This window comes from Lathamus discolor, chromosome 1, assembly GCF_037157495.1.
Source record: "Lathamus discolor isolate bLatDis1 chromosome 1, bLatDis1.hap1, whole genome shotgun sequence".
Classification (NCBI taxonomy): Eukaryota; Metazoa; Chordata; class Aves; order Psittaciformes; family Psittacidae; genus Lathamus; species Lathamus discolor.
Genome location: NC_088884.1, coordinates 68,994,113 through 69,000,386, shown reverse-complemented (window position 1 = coordinate 69,000,386; position 6,274 = coordinate 68,994,113).

Genomic DNA, 6,274 nt, shown 5'->3' with positions numbered 1-6,274 from the left:
CTTTTACTGGCACTTACATTATTTTAAGAAGAAATGTAAATGGCATTTCTTGAGTTTCCTGCGAGGTTTTAAGAAAAGGCATTGAGAGAATCCAGGTCTTTTTTTTTTCCTGGAAAGCCCAAGCTTCTGCTGTGGAAGCTCAAAGTGCCTCTGTGAGCAAGGAGCTGAATCTCCCACAAACCAGCTTTCAGTAGAGACCCTTATTTGCAGGTTCAGCGCTGACATTCAGCTGAGTGAGAGGGACACGTGGCTCCACCGGCAGCCTGATATACCATGCCTTGGAGAGTCCCTCAAGACATCAAAAGGGATCTTGGTGCATGCACTCTGGTTATGGAAATGGAGCCTTAAGACCGTATTGAGCCAGGAGTGCGCAAGCCATGCAATTCCAAGTAAATCCCATGTGTTTTGCAGAGTTTCAGTATCCCAACATGTGTTACATGGAGAGATGCTCTAGTATGACCTGCCCTGGAATAAGCCATTTCTCCCGAGCTCTCACTGTATGTCAGGGATGCCCAGTGCACCAGCGCTCAGTGCGGATCAGGTCTGTGGCAGACCCTCTGTCTGGCTTCCAGAGGGGCTGGCTCTGGCTGATTCCACATCAATGCCTGCAGCAGGTTAGCTGATCAGGAAAAGGACATGCTGTTTCCAAACACCATGGTGCTTGGAAACTAAGTGACTTCAATATAAGCTTACAGCACCTTTTAGAAAGCTGGAGAGGGGATACCAAGAGCCTGGCTTGCTGGCTGTTTGTTTTCGTTGCTCAGATACATTTGTTCCCAGTGTAAGGGCACAGCTTAATACGCTGTTTAGCAGGGACAGTTAATTTTTAATTATTCGTTCTGTTGAATATCATTACTTCTAAATCTCGCTGCTTTAGCGGCTCAGCGGGGGAAGCACTGAGGTCCCGCCTGGCTGGCAGGCAGCCCATGGAGCAGCCAGGGACAGAGTCACCCCAGCCCTGGAGAGCGTCACCAGCAAATGGTTTCATGCTCATGTGCCCCCAGCTGCAGGCACCAGCTGCCCTGCTTTCCACGGCGCCGCCTCACAGATCTGGCCACAGCCACAGTTGAAGGGAGGCATATTCTTGTTTCCTGGCACTGGCACATGTTTCTGGGGCTCATGGGCACGCTCGAACCCCGGCTGTGTTAGACCTTCACCCTGTAGCAAGCTTTGCAGGGCAAACCAGCCCCAGAGGAGCCATGCAGAACTGTCCCATCCCGGGAAAGTGCTCCAGGTCACTGAGTTGAGAGGCTGACATAAGGGATGTAACGCATGGACACTGGGGAGAGGAGCCTGGCTTGGGGCCAGGCTGCTGCAAGCTTTGCCTTCGTAGCTGCAGCAGGGACAAGCACGTTCAGCAAAAGGGTAAAGGATCAGTCCACTTCATCTAATGCTACTGTAAGCACCCCTGAGAGCACCAAACACAAACCCTTACTTGGAACTAAGGAAAATCTGGCAGTCCTGACATTTCCAGTGTTTCTGGGTGTGCTTTTATTTCTTAAGCAAAGTGAGAAGAGAAAATAGTCATTACTATCTTTTGAAATTCATTAGAGCTACGTAAGAATACAAATCTTTCAGGGCCGTCTCTCTCCTCACCCTGCCAAATGAAATGCAAAATAAAACTCCATTGTTTTGCTCCTATGTTTCTTGTGCCTTATGGCTTGAATCGTGGATCTTCTTGGCTGGAGTCCATCCCAGTAACGATTTAATTTGGGAACCACACTTCACCTTTCTAAAAATAAGGAAAACTGAGAAGAAGACCAAGGAGGCTGTGCTGAATAAAGATCTGAAATGACTTCTCCGGGATCTCAAAGAAAATATGTTACCCAGAGAACGCATAAAATCAAATATTACAAGCCTGCCTCTATGCAGCAAACTCTTTACTGGCATTTTAGCCCTGTTCTACAGCCTGGACCTTTTCCAAAGAGAGAGCAACAAATCATCACTCATATCTTTTTTATTTTTTCCCCTCAGACACTTAGTAAGAACCAGGCACATACACAAAAATAAAAGAATGTAGAAAACATTTACCCATTTCTGTTTGGTTCCCAGTGTTTTTAAAGCATTTGACTCAAGCTGTTACCCAGAAATGACTGTTTTGCAGAACCAAAACCAGACAGATTCCCCCAAATGGGACAGAAATAAATCTAAGCCCCCGTGACTTAATGGGACAAGACATGCAATAGGTGCTTTCACCTAGCAAAAGAGGAGAAGCAGCAGGATATAGCAGCTCTGCCCTTCTCAGGTTGTATATATATACATGGGATCAAAGCCCACATAATGCTGAAGGTCCAGATACCCCTTACACAAACTGAATCCCATGTTCGTGCTGGGAGGACCTCACTGCAGCATGCAGCAGGTGGAGGAGCACACAAAGCCTGGGGTCAGCAGTGGACCCCTGCTCAGGAGGGAATGGTGCCACCAGCTGCAAGCTCTCAGCTCTCTGCAGACACTTCTGCTGCAGAAAGCCCACGAGGCTGTCAGAGCGATGCAAAACTGCAAGGATAACAGCGCTCACAAAGACAGGGTCTCTGAATGGCTCTGAAAACCTGCAGCACGCAGCTGGTGCACAGTGAAAAATGGGAAGAGGGGAGAGCAATAAATAAAAAGAAGTCCTTAACAAACCCAGCCACAGGGAAATTTGGTTTAAGAAACAGGAGTTGTGCTGAGAATGAAGGTGAATGAGGACCAATGGCAAAAATACCCCAGCAGCATTTTAAGTTGTTAGCTGATAAACCTGAGCTTCCTCAGTGACCATTGGTGCAGACCCTCGCAGCAGCAGCAGCTCTGCATCGAACAGGAGACCGCTCACCGCTGCCAATGTTTGCAGCTCCTGGGCTGCAGGGCTGGAGAATGGGGAGCTGAAAAGCCCCACTTCAGCAGCAGCAGGGCTGGGAACCTTTCCTTTCTTTCTCCCTGGCAAAAATATACCCTAAGTGTGGCTAGTTACTCTCTGTTACTAAAATGTGGGTCTCGGCTGTAACCAGAGCCACCGTTGGTCCTCTGCCCCTCCTGGCTCATTTCAGCTGGAGAGCAGGAGCCCGAATGCCATTATTCTTCGTGATTGCTTGAGAAAAAGTAAAGAAATAGGACTGCAATGCAAGGGAGAGCTGTTGAACAGTTAGACAGGCAAAAGGCCTCTGGCCATGTCCATTTACTACTAGATATTAAGTGTATTAAGCCCAAGCTCACATGGCATTTCTGAGTCACTACCCATCTTCCCTCACATGTTTTGGGATTGTTTTCTGGCTCCTGTGAGATGCCAGAGTTCTGTTTCCAAGCACAGCTTTTTTCCTGACCCTGCAGAGCCCCTCCAAGATGCCATTTGCTCTGCAGGTCATGTTCACATCCCTCCTGCTCCGGGGATGCCCTGCTCCCTGCTGGGAATGGTCCTGCCCTTGCAAAATGGGTGACGGGAAGCCCTGGGAATGGCACTTGACTCCCAAGAGCAGAAACCACGAGCTGGGCTCAGACATGGCTGCTGCTTTTGGTGGCCATCAGAGCCCATTGCAGGAGCCACTTGAAGAGGAAGACTGGCTGCAAGCATGAGAACATATTCAGAAGAGAGGCAGCTCCAGAGGCTCCCAGGGAGGCAGGGGATGGAGCAATGTGTCTGTGCCTTACCCCGGGTAGCAACATGGGTTATTGTGCCCTGTCACCCGTGCTGCCTTTGGTATTTTACAAGATCACTTAGTCCTTTAGGGAAACAAAGGCCATTATTGTTCTCCAGGTGCACAGATAAGCTGTGTTCCCTCCTGTCTGCCTGTACCTCACCCCATAGGGGCAAGTAAATTCCCTTTCTTGCACGGACACAGGCTGGAGTCACCGGAGTACCCCATTCCCAGTGGGGTGATGGGCAAAGAAGCCATCAGGCAATAGGCTCTGCAGGAAACAGGGCAGCAGGGACAGCATCCTATCTGGGCGGCAGGACTTTGGGAGTGCTGGCTGGGTCCTCACCAGCATGGATGCATGCGGTGGGTCAGCGGAAGAGCTGACCAGGTTTGAGAAACACATCAGGAAGTGGGCACAGCGAGTGGTCCCTGGGGGGGGCTAGGGCAGTGGCTGGAGGAGTTCACAACATGCACACAAAGCTGCTGGCGAGGGGCCCAGGCGCTGGCGGCCAGCCGGGGTGGGGGGAAACAAAGAAAACCACTAAACCATGCACAACCCAAGGGGGCCAGGCTGGGGAGGGGGAGCTTGTAGAGGCCTGCAGTCCTAGGCTGCCCTAGCAGGAGGGCAGCAAGGAGAGGATCAGGTCTGTAAGTGCAGCAGGGGTTTGCTGCACGTAGCTGCACGGGTTTTGATCCAGATTTGAGATGTGGGTCTGGGCTCATCGGTGCACCTGCCCAGAGGCGACAGAGCCTTGTTGTGAGGAGTGAAGTATCTCTGTGGATCAACAACCCGAAGAGGAGGCAGGAAGCTGGAAGGAAGGTTCAAAGATCGACTTTCATTCTGGCAGAAGGGTAGGGAATGCGAGTGCTGCCTCCGAGGTCCTGGATTGCTCAGTATATGAACCGACGATCTGGAAACAAAGATGAGCAATATACCAAACATTTTTAAGAGATGACTCAAAGCTATGGACTCCTGAGGAGATCAGAAAGGACTGTAAGTGAAAGCACTAATGTGGCAAATGGGCAACACCACATGTTTGCCAAGGCTTAACTGGGCACGTGCAAAGTCAGACAGAAGAAAATAAATCGCACGTAAGTATTACAAAGCTCCAGATGGTCTCTAGCAGCTCAGGAAGGGATCTGGATGTCACACAAGCCCTGGTTCTGTGAGTAGCTGCAGCTTAAAAAGAAAGACCAAAAACCAACCCAGCACACACAAAACATTAGCATGCAGAAGGAATAAGGGGAGAATAATATGGAAAATATGATAATGCTATTATGTAAATCACTAGCGTGGCCTCTCTGGGAATACTGTGCAGTTCAAGTAAGCCTTTCTCAGAAAGGGCTGATTAGGTGCATGGCAAACTCATTCACAAAGAGAGATCAAGATGATTGGGGTTGTTTATCTCGGAAAGGAAATGAACAAAAGGAGATTGGCACAGACCGAGACAGTCCGGAGCTTCTGGTTTTCTTCCTGTTCAATTCTATCACTGTCATATCTGGTGCATGAGAAGTGCATGAAGTGATCTGGCTCTCCTCTGTCACACACGGTTTGCTCTTTCTCTCACCCTCTCCACCAGAGAAGGTATGACACATGTGGTGATGTTTCGTATTTTGGTAGGATCTGGGGAGGAGGAGGAGGAGGTGGCTAAGGAAGAGTCATTACTCTGAAGAGTAGGAATAAGGTAGAGGAGGCAAGAACGGAGAAGGAGGATTTGCACGTTGACAGAGGGGCAGAAGGACCTGGCTTCGGAAGGCTCCTTCCATCTCCTCAGGCAGACCCTGCAGAAGCTGCCCACTACTGCCCTTCTCCCAGAGCCCTAGACGCTTCTAGACCAGGTCTAGCGGTTCCTTGGAGGTAAAGATAAGGAGCCTGAATTTGGTTAGTTATTCGGTAAAAAGCATCAGGGTAGTTGGAGGTACCTTCAGACTGAAGAACCAAAGAAACCTGCTCTACTTACCCCCCCATTACCATGCGCAGCCAGCAGCGACCACAACAGCCTGCGCTGTGGCTGCTGACACGCTGCTGCAGTGTGCTGAACTCCCCCGTTGCTCACACGAGGCCGTTTGACGGCATTTAGGCCTGTCAGATCCAGAGCAACGAACGGAAAAGCCCTATTAGCGCTGCTCTGGGCCAGGGGAAGCGCGCTTGAGAGCACACAGCGCAGCCAAGGCTAACAACCCAGCCCGTTTCACCACAGCACACGAAGCCCAGGCCGCTAACGAGCCCCTCCATGGCAGTGCAGCCCCCCTGCTCCACCCTGGGCTGTCCCCTGGGCCGCACCGCGGGGATCTCACTCGTGCCCTTCCCCACGGCCTTTCAGGGTGTCCCCGCCGCCTCACCACGAAGCGGCCACCCCCTGAGGGACGCGGTCCCCTCAAGCCGAGCCCGCCCCGGCCCCGACCCCAACCCCAACCGGGACCGGGAGGAAGGCAGTGCCGCTCCTCGCCGGCAGGGGGCAGCCTCCGGGCGCCGGCTCGCAGCACGGAGCGGCCCCTCCCGCTCGCCATACGGCAGCAAGCACTGCGCGGCGCCCGACCGGTAGGGGGAGCCGGAGCCGCGCCGCCACCGCGGCGGCCGGAAGGGACGGTTTGTGCCCCTGCGAGCTCGCTGGATGATTGGCGGAGGCCGGGGTCGTGCTCCGGAAGTGGCTCGGCCATGT